The sequence below is a fragment of the Nelumbo nucifera genome, chromosome 7 (assembly GCF_055504915.1).
Source record: "Nelumbo nucifera cultivar China Antique chromosome 7, China Antique-T2T, whole genome shotgun sequence".
NCBI classification, from domain to species: Eukaryota; Viridiplantae; Streptophyta; class Magnoliopsida; order Proteales; family Nelumbonaceae; genus Nelumbo; species Nelumbo nucifera.
Window position 1 is genome coordinate 60,480,295 of NC_142655.1, and position 18,070 is coordinate 60,498,364.

Consider the following 18,070-nt stretch of genomic DNA (forward strand, 5'->3'; position numbering starts at 1 on the left):
AAGACCAGCCTTATTCTCCAACATGTAAAGTCCATCAGCCATACGACCCCTACCAATCGTCCTCCCCGAGGCCAGATCCTGAATCACACAATGAGAAGGGAAAAAAGTCATTGAGCAATTCAAGGAATTAGTAACACTACTAACAGTGAACAAATTAATGGGAAAATTTGGAACATGAAGAACATTAGAAAGGGTAAGGCCAAGAGGAAGAGAGAGTTCCTTGACCAGCTATGATAGAGTATGATCCATCGGCTAGTCTCACCTTGTCTCTTCCAGAAAGAGGGTGATAGGTTTGAAAGTAAGAGGACATACCAGTCATATGTTTTGATGCTCTAGAATCAATGATCCATGGAGAATCAGGGGTGTGAGAAGCAACATGGAAAACAGTGGCAGGGTTACTTGATGTAGATGCAAATGAGGTTGAGGGAGGAGCATCCATCTGACGAATTGCTCTACCATAGAGCTCTAAATGGTCACGGAAGGAATTCATAATGTCCTCCCTCGGTTCAGGTCCAGTGAGATGTGTCTGAGTCACAGTAGAAATGGGGGGCTGATTCTCCCGAGTAGCCATGTTGGCCATGTGATGTGTCTTTGTACTTTGCTGTTTGTACTTCTTATTCACCTTTGAACCTTGCTTCTTAGTCAGATCTTGAGCCCATTTTGGTTTCCCATGAAGATCCTAACAGGTATCTTTGGTGTGTCGAGGTTTCTGGCAATGAGTGCACCACAATTTTTCCTTATCTTCTGTTTTTTTCTGGAGATCTCCTTTCCGGGAAGAAGATCCCACACCAGTAGATACACCCCCTTTTGCAACTAACACAACAGCATCCCCACCAGGGCTGTTCATCAAATTTCTCCTGCTTTCTTCAGACTGTACAAGAGCATAGACTTCCTGAACAGAAGGGAGATCCTTAGAGCTGAGAACCTGAACCTTGATAGATTCATACATAGGATTCAGACCATGTAAGAATGCAAACACCCTTTGCTGGGAGACAAGCTGTTTGTACTTCTTAGCATCCTCATCACACTTCCAATCCACACTCTGGTAGTGATCCAACTCCTTCCAGACAGATGTTAAGTCAGAGTAATAGACCGATAAACACCTCTCCCCCTGTCTACAAGTAGAAGATGCTGCCTGCAGTTGATAAATTTTGGCATCGTGTCGCAATTCTGAATATGTAGACTTTGCTTGTTCCCAGATTTCATTCGTAGTTTCAGCCCACATAACAATACTGTTCTCCTGATTCCATCTATCATATTCAGCACTCCCAGAGGATGGTTCTTTTATCCTCCCATTAATATAGCCTATCTTCCCCCTTGCAGTGATGATCCCTTTTGACCACTCCAGGTAGTTTAAACCGTCAAGAGGGACAACTGCCATAGGAAAGGATAGATCACCCCCACCCATTCCATTCAGCATTGAGGAAACTCCAGATGTGGCTGAATCTTCACTGCCCATGATATCTGAATAAAAAGTTTGAACAGCAACCAAAAAAGTACAGCCATACACGACTATTTCAGAGATAGTCCCTTCTGACCACCGGTTTCACTGAGAACAAAAGAAAGAGCACTGCTGTTGTAGTACAGGAACAGGTCCTTCTGACTTATAGTTTCACTGAGAACAAATAACAAACTGAACACTGCTGTTGCAGTACAAGAACAGGTCCTTCTGACCTACAGTTTCATTGAGAACATACAACAAACTGAACACTGCTGTTGCAGTACTGAAACAGGTCCTTCTGACCTACGGTTTCACTAAAACAAGTCTGCACATTGCTGTTGCAGTACAAGAACAGGTCTGAATGACCTACTTAGTTGGGCTGATAGCTAACCAGTCAAGGAGATCAATAGGGTAGCCGAACAGTCAATTAATAAGATTAATATTGAGCAGACAATTAGTCGGCTAAAACAGACCATCAACAGTCCACAATACCAACAAAAAAAAAGGTTTGAATACAGTTACTGTGTTAAGGAATACAGTCACTTAACAGTAGGGCAGCCGAACAGTTCATCAGTCGAACAGACAACAGTAGGGTAGCCGAACAGTCATCAAACAGTTCAGCAAACAATAGGCATCCGAACAGACAAGGATGATAGTACCTCTTTTAGTTTCAGATGATAGTCTCCCTTATGGTAAACCAGAACTCCTTGACTGTAAACCAGAGCTCCTTCTACGAATCCTCAAACAATAGGCAGCCGAACAGAAGATGAACAATATTTCTTTTAGTTTCAGATGATAGCCTTTCTGAAGACAGAACACCCTCTACGAACTGCAAGCAATAGTCTCTCTACAGTCGAGCAGATGGATGCAACAGTAGTTCGATTGGAGACAAAAAACTCTGATGCAACAGTAGTTTCTGGGCTGGAATACGAGAAGACTCTTTAACTTCTGGGTCGAACTGATTTCACCAGATTAGGAGTTCGATTGGAGACAGCATTGGATGCAACAGTAGTTAGCTTGACCCCACCCTTCAGGCCTGGACGACTTGCTCTGATACCATGTTGAGCAAGAGCAAGTGAAGAGAGGAGAGGAGAAGAGAGAAGAGAGGTCAGTCGAGTGATTGAAAGCCCTCCAGAACTTCGGGGGCAAAAGAATGATTTTATTATTTATACTAGTACAGTCGAACAATATAAACAGAGGAGAAATTACAATAGTACCCTTATGGTTCTAAACCTGAATACATACACAACTGTCAACAGTTATAATTTCTAATGTTTTGTTATAATTTCTGTTTTTTTACATTTTTCTATTTTCTACAGTCTATAAAAGTTTATGTATTTTTTTATTTATTTGCAATTTTTGTGCTTCTCTATAATTTTTGGTGTTTTTTCTACAATTTTTATTTTCTATTTTTGTTTTTCAATTTCTATAGTTTCTATAATTTGAAAATAACTTTTTATTTTGTGTGCAATTTCTATAATTTTTTATATTTTTTCCAATTTTTGTGTTTTTATGTATTTTATATTTGAAAATATTTTTTGAAGTTTTTCCTTTTTCTCATATCTAAATATTAAAATATATGTATATATTTTATATTTTTCTATGATGGTTAAAATGGTAATATATTAACAGCTATTAATCTCTTTAACGTCAAGTTAGTGACATGGTGAGTTTTAGACATTTTGAAAAGTTGTGGTGAGTTTAAGAGAAATGCTGAAAACTCATGGTGAGTTTTTGACAATTTCCCTAAAAAGAAATTATTATATAAACGTACAAAATGAATATTGTAGTTTAAAAATGGCTATTTTATAATTATAATCTCAAAAAGTTAAGAATATAAAGCTTTTTTATAACACGCTATAGAAAACTGCTTGGCGAGCCTCCAAGGGTGCCTTGTCGCCTAGGCGGTCACCTAGGCGTCGCCTTAACAATTATGGGATTTGTTAGTGTAGGGGTATTTTTGTCTTTATACTTATGTTTAGGTTGCTGATCTATAATATTATATTAGAACTACTGTCCCTCACTTAAATAAGGGCACATGTGTCTTTTCCATTATGTTAGTAATATAAAACATGTCTGGCCGAATGGGAGAAGGGATCTTTTCCCTAATCAAGACTTTTCTTCTCTCCTTTTCTCCTCCTTTCTCTCTCTCTTTCTTTCTTCTTTCTTCTTCTCTCTTCTTGGTTGTTATTAGACTAACAGAACTCAAAGGCAGGCCGAATTATAATATGGTATCAGAGTACAACTAAGCAACTCAGATCTGCCCAGATTTCTGTTTTCTACGCACTCAATCTAGGGTTTTCTCTTGATTTCTCTGCCATCGATTGGAGATAAGGGCTGAAAAGGAGTGGTCGCCCTCTTCCCTTGGAGGTTTCTATGCCTCCAGTTGTACTGTTCATGGTCGGTTGCTGTGGTTTCTAAGAAGTCCTCCCCTAATCGATGAAGAGAAGAGGGCTGATTCGTGTGGTGCAATGGGTGCCTTGTGTGGACTGATTTTCTTCTTGTGTGGTTTGTTTTTCGGGTGATGACGTAAGAGATTTCTATGCATATTTTTGTTATGAATCAAATAGGAAGTATGTTTCAGATCGTATGATGGGATTTCAGACTGTAGTGTGCTAGGTTTATGCTGCTTTTTGTGTGATTCAAAGGGGGAATGGTTCTCATATAGTGGTGAGATTTCAGGTAGTCGTAGGTAGGGTTTGTGGTGTAAAGAGTGCAACCTTCAGCAATAAAATGTGCTGAAACCAGTGTGATCAAGTAGTGTGCAGTGTGTCGAATTCAGTAATAACAGAATTCAGCAATGGGAGATAACAGTGATAGCAAATCTAATGTGATGATACCTACTGACTACCTGAATGTTCAAATGGCCTCCATTAAATTGAATGGGGAGAATTATGTACCTTGGGCTAAATCTGTAGAAATTTTTCTGAAGGCAATGAAGAAGGTGGAACACATAAGGGAGGAGAAACCCTCCATTGATTCTCATGAGTATGAAGACTGGGAACAAGAGGATGCACAGATTATCACGTGGTTATGGAACAATATGGAACCCAAGATTAGTGTAAATTTCATGTTTCTTGACACTGCCAAAGATGTGTGGGGCCATGCTAAGAAGTGTTAGAATGTTAGAGTGATTCTCGGCTGATAAGAGTTCTTATTAGTCCAGTCTTATGTTTAACTTATCTTGTAATTGGGCCTGTGTTAATGGGCCTAATCCTGTTTAACGATTTAAGTCATCTGGGTGTCCCATCACTAATCAGGGGCATCCCAGTAATTTCTTGTACCTTGTACTATATTCATCTATAAATAAAAGACTGGTCGACTGGCTAGTACAGTTCGACATTCTCTTCAGTTCTGTGGTTCTCTTCTCTTCCTTGCTACTTCGAGTATAGCTCTTCAGATTACATGGTATCGGAGCATTAGCTCCTTCCTGGTTTCAGCAGGCGCACTCTCTTCTCTTGCTGTCTTTTCATCTTCTCTCTTCCTTTTCTGGGTTGCTGCAGTAAAGACCTAGGAATTTAAGAGAGTAAAGAAAGTTCGAACCTAGGGTTTCTCTTGGTTGTAGGACTCAAGGGAAGTAAGACCCAGAAGTAGATGTCCTACTAGATTATTTCCAGCAAGTAGTAGCTATTGGGCTACTAAGAGAGGTCTGTATAGGACAGACCTGGTTGAGGACTGATTCAGCAGTCCTAGCACTAGCCGAAAGGGGGAGAGCTTCCTCTACAGTTGCAGCTTCGTGCTCCAGCAAGACTTGTGCAGAACAAGTGGTAAAGACTTAGCTTCTTCTACAGTTGCAGCTTCGGTGCATCAGCAAGACTCTTACAGAACTGCGGCAACTTCAGTTACAGATTTTCTTCAGGTCGGTTATCAGCCCTACTTCTGCACTACACAGTTGCAGCCTTAAACTTTTACCAGCACTATGAACTGGTTCAGTTACAGACCTTTACTTGCTACTGTACCCGAACTGTGAACACTTCTACCAGCACTGTGAACTGGTTCAGTTACAGACCTTTACTTGCTACTGTACCCGAACTGTGAACACTTCTACCAGCACTGTGAACTGGTTCAGTTACAAACTCTTACAGAACTGCGGCAACTTCAGTTACAGATTTTCTTCAGGTCGGTTATCAGCCCTACTTCTGCACTACATAGTTGCAGCCTTAAACTTTTACCAGCACTGTGAACTAGTTCAGTTACAGACCTTTACTTGCTACTGTACTCGAACTGTGAACACTTCTACCAGCACTGTGAACACTGTGACCACTTCGGCCAGTCCTTAACAGAACCACCTACAGTACTGTGAACAACTCTTGGACTGAAGTCAGGATGTCCTCACTATCCGGTGAAGTTTCCTCTAGAGATAATAGACCTGTCACAAGGTCCTCAAACCTGGAAAACCCTAATCTGCACAGCTTGCAGATTACAAGTGTGCTGCTGGATGAGTATAACTTTAGAGAGTGGTCCGTCTCTGCAATGCTATTCATTACCTCTCGTGATCTCACGGGCTATTTGGATGAGACAAGAAACAACCAGAAATTGGCAGTCCTGAATACACCGTGTGGCGCAAGGAAAATGCCACAGTCATGTCTTGGTTGCTGGCCTCTATGACTCCTAGGGTGGCCAGAACTGTTCATCACTTCCCTACAGCTGCTAAAATTTGGGAGAAAGTATCTAAGACATATGGCCAGAAAAAGAACAATGCTAGAATCTACAGGCTGAACCAAGACATTGCAACCCTAAGGCAAGGAGACATGTCTGTGGCAACCTACTTTGCAACACTGGAAGGCCTCTGGGAAGAGCTTGACCACCACTTGATTTTGGATTGGGAAAATGCCAATGATAAGGGGAGGCATGACAAGCAGATTGAGGAGGGCAGAACCTTCAAGTTTCTGGTGGGTCTTGACCCTGTATATGAAGGTATAAGGTCACAGATTCTAGGGAGAGATGAATTAGCTGAGCTTCACCATGTCTACTACCTGGTGAGGAATGAAGAAGTAAGGAGAAAGGAGATGCAAGTTGACTCCCAGACACAGTCAACAGAACTACCTGGAGAACATTCAGCCTTAGTCTCCACTAAGGGGAATAGATTTTCAGACAAGAAGTCCCTTAAGTGTACCCATTGTGGTGGTGAGAAACACACAAAGGAGAAATGTTGGGTCTTGTACCCTCATCTGAAGCCAGCTGCTCTGAGAAAGGACAAAAGGCAACATAAGGGCCACATAGCAAGTGGGAATCTTGCCACCAACAACAGTAGTGACAACTCACAGAGTACTCAGACAGTGTCCTCTTCCACCGCAAGGCAAGCTGCCGACTCCTCTGGACCAAGTACTTCAGGCTTCACAGCTAGTGAGGTAGAGGTTCTCAGCCGGGCATTAGCCCGTCTGAAGAACAATTCTTTAGCTTCCACCTCTCTTGCCAAATCAGGTACAACCTCTGCATTTAGTGCAACTAGTTCCATTAACTCTACCTCTTGGGTGATTGATTCCGGAGCCACTGACCATATGACACATATGTCCTTATTTTCTACATATCATTTGTTGTCTGGCCAGGATAAGATGAGAGTAGCTGATGGGTCCCTCTCCACCATCTCTAGAAAGCGGGTGGTTGACCTAAGCAAGGATCTCTCTCTTAAATCAGTCCTACATGTTCCTAGTCTTACCTCAAATCTGTTGTTTGTTTCAAAGCTTACAAAAAATTTGAACTGCAGTATAGCTTTCTTTCCTTCTCATTGTGTCTTCCAGGACAGATTGACGAGGAGAACGATTGGGAGTGGTCATGAGTATGGGGGCCTCTACTATTTTGATGAAGATGTCAGCTCAATCTTGCAAGCTTCTACTACTAGTCCGGAATGTGTGGAGTCAATAGCTAGGCTGCACTTGTGGCATGCTAGGTTAGGTCATTTGTCCTTTTCTTCTTTAGCAATGTTGTTTCCCGAATTATGTAAGGGCATTCCGAGTCAGAGTTTAATTTGTGATGTGTATCAAATGTCAAAACAATGTAGATCAATGTATCCAATTTCTAGTAATGAAATTCAAGCCCCTTTTGATTTCGTTCATTCTGATGTTTGGGGTCCTTCACCCATTGTTTCCATTGATGGCTTCCGTTACTTTATCAGTTTTATTGACCATTATTCTCGGTGCACTTGGATTTATCTGTTGAAAGGACGTGATGAAGTTCCCCAGATAACTATGATGTTTTGCAAGATGGTTGAAACACAATTTGATAAAAAGATCAAGCAATTCCGTCCAGACAATGCAGCTGAATACTTTGAAAGATCCCTGAACTCATTCATGGAAGATGCAGGCATGTTACATCAATCATCATGTGCTTACACCCCTCAGCAAAATGGGGTTGCTGAGCGCAAGAACAGGCACCTATTGGAGACAGCTCGAGCCCTTCTTTTCCAGCACAATGTGCCCAAGCAATATTGCTCTCAAGCTGTTCTCACTGCATCATACCTGATAAATTGGATGCCATCTAAGGTACTGGGTATGAAGACCCCTTTCTCTGTTTTGTGTCCCACTCTTCCAGAATTTCCTCTTCCCGCACGGGTTTTTGGCTGTACATGCTTCATACATGTGAAGGATCCAAAGAAAACCAAGTTGGATCCTAAGGCTACAAAGGGAATATTTTTGGGGTACTCTCCTACACAAAAGGGGTATAAGTGTTATGATCCTGTCTCCAAGAAAAAATATGTCACCAGAGATGTAGTCTTTTTTGAGTCTCAACCCTATTTCCAGTCTTCTCAGAATCCTCTTCAGGGGGAGAGTAGTGGGTTGGAAGAGGATTCTCATTCTCCCTTCTTTTTTGTTCCCATTTCATCACCTTCCACTACTACTAGCTGTAACATTCCGGGTCAACCTAGTGAGACTCCCACTGTGCCAGTTACTTCTCCAGATTCGGCTGATGCTTCTGAAGGTTCCAGTAAACAAGAGAAAGAGATACTTACATACAGCAGAAGGAAGAAGGCCCCTCAACCTCATGATTGCAACCAGTTGAACTCAGATCAATCTGTCTCTGCAATCCAAGGTAATTCTGACTCACTCAATTCAGATTTGGATCTTCCTATTGCTCTCCGTAAGCCTGTTCGTTCTTGTACCACTCGACATCCCATAGCTGATTATGTTTCTTACTCACACTTATCCCCTACCTATCATTCCTTTGTGTCTGCTCTTTCCTCTGTATGTGTCCCTTCCACGTATTCAGAGGCGGCATCTGATCCAAGGTGGAAAGAAGCCATGAATGAGGAAATGAAAGCCTTAATGAAAGCAAGGACGTGGGAATTGGTGGACCTGCCAGAGGGGAAAGGCACTGTTGGGTGCAAGTGGATTCACAATAAAGCACAGGGAAGATGGGTCAATTGAGAGGTACAAGGTCAGACTTGTGGCAAAGGGATTTACACAAAAGGAAGGAATTGACTACAAGGAAACCTTTGCCCCAGTAGCAAAGCTCAACACAATCAGGGTTCTACTGTCACTAGCAGCAAAATTCTCTTGGGAACTTCATCAGCTGGATGTGAAGAATGCCTTCCTAAATGGTGATCTTCATGAAGAGGTATTCATGGAACCCCCACCTGGATATGATGTTGGAAAGAAGGTATGTAAACTAAGGAAAGCATTATATGGTTTGAAGCAATCTCCTCGGGCATGGTTTGAGAGACTTTGTTTGGCCATGAAGAAAGTAGGGTACACTCAGAGCAGTGCAGATCATACATTGTTTACAAGGAGACAGGATGACAAACTTACAGCACTCATTGTGTATGTGGATGATATGGTGATTACTGGGAATGATGTGAAAGAGATGAAGAGGCTGAAGGAGTTCTTAGCTTCAGAATTTGAGATCAAAGACTTGGGAAATCTGAGATACTTTCTTGGGATTGAAGTTGCTAGGTCAAGAGAAGGAATCTACATATGTCAAAGAAAGTATGTGCTAGATCTCCTAGAGGAAACGGGCATGATGGGGTGCAGGCCAGCAGACACTCCAATAGAACCAAGCCATGGATTACAAGAATCAATGGGTGAGGAATACTGTGATAAGGAAAGGTACCAAAAATTGGTAAGAAAACTGATATACTTATCCCTTACTCGGCCAGACATTGTCTATGCAGTGCATGTTGTCAGTCAATTCATGCATTCACCAAAGGCCCCTCAGATACTTGAAGACTTGCCCAGGGAAAGGAATTCTATTCAGAAAAAATAGCAGACTTGAAATTGAAGCCTACATTGATGCTGATTGGGTTGGGTCTGTTGGAGACAAAAAATCAACCTCAGGTTACTGTACATTCTTGGGAGGAAACCTAGTCACATGGCGCAGTAAGAAGCAGAATGTTGTGGCTAGATCAAGTGCAGAAGCAGAATACCGGGCTATGGCACAAGGGGGTTGCTGAACTCTTATGGCTCAGAACTCTCCTTAATGAGCTTGGTATCAAGACTGAGGGTCCTCTCAAGCTGTATTGTGATAACAAAGTTGTTATCAACATTGCCAACAATCCCGTGCAGCATGGCAGGACAAAACATATTGAAATTGATCGACACTTTGTCAGAGAGAATTATTTCAGGAGAACTTTGTGTGCCTTATACTCCATCAGAGATGCAGATTGCAGATGTATTAACAAAAGGGTTGGCATCAACAAAGTTCAGGGACATACTTGGCAAGCTAAACATGATTGATATCCATGCTTAGCTTGAGGGGGAGTGTTAGAATGTTAGAGTGATGTTCGGCTGATAAGAGTTCTTATTAGCCCGGTCTTATGTTTAACTTATCTTGTAACTGGGCTTGTGTTAATGGGCCTAATCCTGTTTAATGATTTAAGTCATCTGGGTGTCCCATCACTAATCAGGGGCATCCCAGTAATTTCTTACCTTGTACTATATTCATCTATAAATAAAAGACTGGTCGACTGGCTAGTACAGTTCGACATTCTCTTCAGTTCTGTGGTTATTCTGGTCAAGACAATACAACCAGAGTATATCAGTTGTATCAGGAATACTTTAATTTGAAACAGGGCAATCAGAGTCTTGAGGAGTACTATTCTAGTATGAGAAACATTTGTAATGAGTTTGTTATAATTCGGTTCTGCCTTAGAGTTCTGTCTGTCTGAGATCAGTTATGTAGAAGGAGAAAGGTGGAAGAAAGAGAGAAAGAGAGAAAGAGAGAAGAGAGAAATTGTGGTTCGAACTGGAAGACTCAACATCACATCTCCCAGTCGGCCAGGCAGTATTTATATTATTAAAAATAACTGAAAAGACCTATGTGCCCTTACTTAAGTTAGGAGCACTGGTTCCAACACACCATTACAGATCAGCAACATTAATCTAGGTATAAAGACAGAAATACCCCTACGCTAACACTTCCCCTCAAGCTGGGAGTATATGATATATACTCCCAGCTTGTTACATATGTAGTCCACTCTTCCCCGACTCAAGCCTTTTGTGAATAAGTCAGCCCACTGATTTCCTGTACTAACCTGTGTAGTGTCTAGCTCTCCATTCAGCACCTTCTCCCTCACAAAGTGACAGTCAACCTCAATGTGCTTGGTTCTTTCAGAAACACTGGATTAGAGGAGATATGAACTGCAGCCTGATTATCACAATAGAGCTTCATTGGAGTGTTAATGTTGTACCCTACTTCCTGTAGAAGGTTCAATAGCCACACTAATTCACAAGCGGTGTGCGCCATAGCCCTATATTCTGCTTCTGCACTGCTTCTTGCCACAACCGTTTGTGCGCCAGAAACGTGAATTAGCCTGTAGTAGACCGCCTATCAGACATAGAACCGGCCCAGTCAGCATCAGAATACCCTTTTATTTCAAGTTTTCCGCCACTCTTGAATATCAGACCGCGACCCGGAGCCCCTTTTAGATACTTCACAATTCTCAGAACTGCATTCCAATGAGGAATCAGAGGTTTTTGCATGAACTGGCTTACCACACTAACCACAAATGAGATGTCTGGTCTAGTAATGGTTAGGTAGTTCAGTTTGCCCACAAGTCATCGGTATCTGCCAGGGTCTTCAAACACTTCACCCACATCACTGCTTAGCTTGGTATTTGTGTCCATGGGTGTTTCAGCTGGTTTGGCACCCAACATGCCTGTTTCTTCCAGCAAATCGAGCACATATTTTCTCTGGCACAGGTTAATACCATACTTGGATCTTGCTACCTCTATCCCGAAGAAGTATTTTAGCTTACTCAGATCCTTTGTCTGAAAGTGATCCTGCAGATAAGTTTTCAGCCTGTCAATACCAATGTTATCATTCCCAGTAATAACAATATCATCTACATACACCACCAACAGTATTTTTCCTCCCGGAGAGTCATGACTAAATACAGAATGGTCAACTTTGCATTGTTTCATACCAAACTTCTTTACCACCTCACTGAACCTACCAAACCATGCTCGAGGAGACTGTTTAAGCCCATATATAGCCTTCCTTAGTCTGCACACCTTACCATCCTCCCCCTGAGCAACAAACCCTAGAGGTTGCTCCATGCAGACCTCCTCGAGTAAGTCACCATGCAAAAAGGCATTCTTGATATCAAGCTGATATAGTGGCCACACTCATACATGGCTGCAAGAGAGATCACAACACAAACTGACCCCATCTTAGCAACCGGTGAGAAGGTCTCTATGTAGTCAATACCATAGGTTTGGGAGTACCCTTTTGCAACCAATCGCGCTTTCAGGCGTTCAACACTACCATCAGGCAGATACTTAACCGTATAAACCCATTTACAACCAACAACTTGCTTCCCAGGAGGAAGAGCAGTGAGGTCCCAAGTATGATTATGATGAAGGGCTGAGAGTTCTTCTTCCATGGCTCGGCACCACCCTGGAGAGGCAAGGGCTTCCTGGACATCTTTAGGGACAACAACTGATGATAACAGGGTGACAAACTGGCGATGGGAAGTGGAAAGGTGAGTAAGAGAAAGATAATTAGAAATGGGATGAAGGGTGCAAGTACGTTTACCTTTCCGCAAAGCAATGGGTAGATCAAGCTCAGATGCTAAGTGCGGGTCTGGTGCCGGATCCGTCGACGGAGATGTAGCCGGAGGAGTAGTAGCTGGTGCGCGTGGGCGATGTGTATACACATGACGGATAGGTGGGCGTTCAACAGGTGGTGGCACCGGAGGCAAGGGTTTGGTCACGGCTGGAAGAAAGGAAGGAGGGTCGACAACGGGAAGTGGAAGAGGAGGAGGTGATGAGGAGGAAGAAGAATCACCGGACCCCAAAAAGAACGAAGTAGACTCAAAGAAGCTGACATCAGCACACACAAAGGACCGTTGAGAACCAGGATGGTAACACCTATACCCTTTCTGGGTCCGAGAGTAGCCAAGGAAGATGCACTTGAGAGAACGACCCAGATTATGGATGAAGCAGACACACAAAAACTCTCGGCGTAAGAGGAAATGGAGACAAAGTGGGAAACAAGACCTGAAACGGAGAATGACAATCAAGGATGAACGTGGGCATCCGATTAATCAGAAAGCAAGAGGTAAGCACTGCATCACTCCAAAAAGGTTTGGGAACATGCATGTGATGCATGAGGGATCTTGCTGTTTCAAGGAGATGGCGATTCTTTCTCTCAGCCACCCCGTTTTGTTGTGGGGTGTAGGTACACGAGGTCTGATGTATAATGCCGTGTTGGTCCAAGTATTCCTGAAATGATGAGGATAAATATTCGCGGCCATTATCAGAACGGAAAACTTTGATGTGGGTACCAAATTGGTTATGAATCTCAGCATAAAATTTCTGAAAAATGGTAAACAATTCACTTCTTTCTTTCATTAAATAGAGCCACGTCATCTTTGAAAAATCATCCACAAAAATGACAAAATATCTGTATCCATTATATGACCACTTTATAAGGAGCCCAAACATCTGAATGAACTAAAGAAAAATGACTCGACACACGGTTATCAACCCTAGAACTAAAGGGAATACGATGGTGTTTCCCAAACTGACACCACTCACAATCCAAAACAGAAAGCTGACTCAAGGACGGAACCAAGGACTTCAAGACTTTTAGCGACGGATGACCAAATCGGCAGTGCCACTGGAGAGGAGAAAGAGATGATTGGAGAGTTGTTGAAGTTCTACCGCCACCACCGTCAAGATAATACAGTCCACCTGCTTCATGCCCTCCACCAATCTTCATCCTCGTCTTGAGATCCTGAAAAACACACATAAAGGGATAAAAGGTAATGGAGCAGTTAAGTGATTTGGTCAGCTTACTAACAGACATAAGGTTAAAAGGCAATTTAGGAACATACAAAACTGAGGAGAGGGATACAGGATCTAGGTCAACATTACCAACACCACAAATTGAGGATGTGGAACCATTAGCAAGGGTGACAGATTGTCATGTTGAGCAATGAGATAAGGAGGAAAACACACCTGGAGTTCCAGTCATGTGATCGGAGGCTCCTGAGTCAATGATCCAGGGATTGGGTGTGGATGCCAGACAAGCCATACCTGAGTGAGCGAAAGTCGCCGTGTTCTGCTGTGATTGGATAAACCTCTCATATTCATCACGGGGAACACACCATCTCCTTCACGGGACCATCTGTGGATGTAGGAGGCATTTGATCAGATGAATGATTCTCTTGTCTAAAGCTGGAACTTGAGTCGCCGGTCGCGGCATGATTGGCCTAGGTTGAGGGAGGACCATGTAGATCATAACAATAGTTGATGGTATGTCCATCCATACCACAATGAGTGCACTTCCTCGGGCTTGAGCCACATCTTCTACCACGGGCTCCCCCTGAATCTCTGCCCTCAGTACGACCACCACCACGATTATGAGTAGACCCACCATTGCCACTTCAGCCATACGCAGATCCACTACCACCACCACGGTTAGACTGAGCTCCCCTAGCTCCACCTCTAACACCACGGCCTCTCGATACAGCAAAGGCAGATCTATCTGAGATATTAGAGTTCTCAGTAGATCCGATAGAAATCCTCCGGAGTTGAGCAAATACCTCTTCTAAGGAGGGAAGAGCTGATCCTCCTAATATCTGGGCCCGTACTGGTTCATATTCAGACTTTAGTCCCACCAAAAATCTGGTCACATCAAGTTGCTCTCTCTGTTGTTGCTGAATCTTGACATCAGAAGTGAGAGGATGATAGACATTCAACTCATTACGTATGTTTCTCATGTTGGCATAGTACTCCTCAAGACTCTGATTGCCCTGTTGCAGGTTAAAGTACTCTTGATACAGCTGATAAACTCTGGTTGTATTGTCCTGCCCCGAATACAATTTCTTCGCATGGTCCCACACATCTTTGGCAGTATCAAGAAACATGAAGTTCACACTAATCCTGGGTTCCATACTGTTCCACAACCATGTGATGATCTGAGCATCCTCTTGCTCCCAATCTTCATACTCGTGAGAGTCAGAGGAGGGTTTCTCCTCTCTGATGTGTTTTACCTTCTTCTTTGCCTTCAGAAAGACTTCGACGGATTTAGCCCAAGGCACATAATTCTCTCCATTTAATTTAATGGAGGTCATCTGAACATTCAGGTAGTCTGTAGGCACCATCAGATTAGGTTTATAATCACTATTATCTCCCATTATGTTATCACCGATTCTGCACACTTGCTGAATTCTATTATCACAGAGATCTGCACACTACACACCACTAGGTCACACCTGTCACACTGATTGCAACACTTATTGTTGCTGGAATGTGTGCTCTTTACACCACAAACCCTAGATCACACCTGTCACACTGATTTCAGCACTTGTTGTTGCTGAAAAGTGTGCTCTTTACACCACAAACCCTACTCCTACAACTACCTGAAATCTCACCACTATATGATCATATCTCTTCCTTCGAAATGCATAAAGAAACCAACATAAACCCTAGCACATTACTATCCGAAACCCTAGCATATGGTCTGAAACACACTTCCTATTTAATCCATAACAGATATCATGCACTGAGATCTCTTACCTTATCACTGAAGTAACAACCATATGGGTAGGAAATCATTCCACACACGACAGCCACTGCACACACAACAGCCACACACGACAGCCACTGCACACACAGTTCGACCCTCTATTCTTCCTCTACTAGGAGAGGGCGATCTCAGAAATCACAGCAACCGACCACATACAACCTGACTGGAGGCATAGAAACCTCCAAGGGAAGAGGGCGATCACTCCTTTTCAGCCCTTTCCCTTATCTCCAATCGAATGCAGAAAAAAAGAGGAAAAACCCTAGATAGGGTGCGTAGAGAATAGAAACCTAGGCAGATTCAAGTTGCTTTGATACCATGTTATAATTCGGTTATGCCTTAGAGTTCTGTTTGTCTGAGATCAGTTATGTAGAAGGAGAAAGGTGGAAGAAAGAGAGAAAGAGAGAAGAGAGAAATTGTGGTTCGAACCGGAAGACTCAACATCACATCTCCCAGTCGGCCAGGCAGTATTTATATTATTAAAAATAACTGAAAAGACCTATGTGCCCTTACTTAAGTTAGGAGCACTGGTTCCAACACACCATTACAGATGAGCAACATTAATCTAGGTATAAAGACAGAAATACCCCTACGCTAACAGAGTTGAATGTTTATCACCCCCTCACTTCTGATGTCAAAATTCAGCAACAACAGAGAGAACAACTTGATGTGACTCGATTTTCGGTGGGGCTGAAATCAGAGTATGAACCAGTGCGGGCTCAGATACTAGGAGGGTCAGCTCTCCCTTAGAAGAGGTGTTTGCTCGACTTCGGAGGATTTCCATTGGATCTACTGATAACTCTAATGCCTCTGGTAGATCAGCCTTTGCAGTGTCAAGGGGCCGTGGTGTTAGAGGTGGAGCTCGAGGAGCTCAGTCTGGCCGTGGCGGTAGCAGTGGTCCGGTATATGGCCGGAGTGGTGGTGGTGAACCTACATATAACTGTGGTGGTGGTCGTATTGGAGGTAGAGATTTAGGGAGAGCCCGTGGCAGAGGACGTGGCTCGGGTCCGAGGAGATGTACTCATTGTGGTATGGATGGACATACCATTAATTATTGCTATGACTTGCATGGTCCACCCTCAACTTGGGCCAATCATGCCCTGACTAGTGACACCAGTTTCAGGCAGGAGAATCGTTCAGCTGATCAAATGCCTTCTATATCCACAGATGTTCCTGGGAAGGAGATGGTGAGTGTTCCCCGTGATGAGTATGAGAGGTTTGTTCAATCCACATCTCAGCAGAACACGGCTACTTTCGCACACTCAGGTATGGCTTGTTTGGCATCCACACCCAATCCCTGGATTATTGACTTTGGAGCCTCCGATCACATGACTGGAACTCCAGGTGTGTTTTCTTCCCTCTCTCATTGCTCAACATCACAATCTGTTACCCTTGCTAATGGTTCCACATCCTCGATTTGTGGTGTGGCAATGTTAACTTGACCCCCTTATCTTTATCCTCAGTTTTGTATGTCCCTAAATTTCTGTTTAACCTTATGTCAGTTAGTAAGTTGACCAAGTCACTCAATTGCTCTATTACTTTTTACCCTTCTATGTGTGTTTTTCAGGATCTCAAGATGGGGATGAAGATTGGTGGAGGGCATGAAGCCGGTGGATTGTATTATCTTGACGGTGGTGGAAGAACATCAACAACTCTTCAGTCATCTCTCTCTCCTCTCTAGTGGCACTGTCGATTTGGTCATCCTTTGCTGAAAGTTTTGAAATCTTTGGTTCCTTCGTTCAGTCAGCTTTCTGTTTTAGATTGTGAGTCGTGTCAGTTGGGGAAACATCATCGTGTTCCCTTTAGACCTAGGGTTGATAACCGTGTGTCGAGTCCTTTTTCTTTGGTTCATTCCGATGTTTGGGGTCCTTATAAAGTGATGTCATACAATGGATATAGATATTTTGTTAGTTTTGTTGATGAATTTTCAAGGATGACGTGGTCCTATTTAATGAAAGAAAGAAGCGAATTGTTTACCATCTTCCAAAAATTTTATGCTGAGATTCACAATCAATTTGGTGTTCACATTAAAATTTTTCATTCTGATAATGGCCGTGAATATTTATCTTCATCATTTCAAGAATACTTGGACCAACATGGCATTATACATCAGACCTCATGTACCTACACCCCACAACAAAATGGGGTGACTGAGAGAAAGAAACGTCATCTTTTGGAAACAGCACGATCCCTCATGCATCACATGAATGTTCCCAAACACGTTTGGAGTGATGCGGTGCTTACTTCTTGCTTCTTGATTAATCGGATCCCCACGTCTATCCTTGATGGTCATTCCCCATTCACTACCTTGTTTCCCACCTTGTCTCCGTTTCCTCTTCCTCCTCGGGTTTTTGGGTGTGTCTGCTTCGTCCATAATTTGAGCCCCGGGAAGGACAAGTTAGATGCATGATCCATTAAGTGCATCTTCCTTAGCTACTCCCGGACCCAAAAAGGGTATAAGTATTACCATCCTTGTTCTCGACGTTCCTTTGTGTGTGCTGATGTTACCTTCTTTGAGTCTACTCCATTTTTCTTGTTAGACAGTTTTGTATGCCCTTAGCTTCAATCCGATTTGATGTACTTTTGATATTTAGTGTAAATAAATAAAGTGCATGTTTGATTTGGTATAATTCTGTGTAAGACCCTAAAACTGAACACTTAATG

General features: G+C 42.8%; 1 protein-coding gene across 3 annotated transcripts in view; it reads left to right on the forward strand.

Moving 5' to 3' along the window:
- The window catches only part of ABCD2 (ABC transporter family protein), a 111,882-nt gene that overhangs the window by 85,266 nt on the left and 8,546 nt on the right, over positions 1 to 18,070 (forward strand). The gene's annotated exons all lie outside the window — the stretch shown is intronic.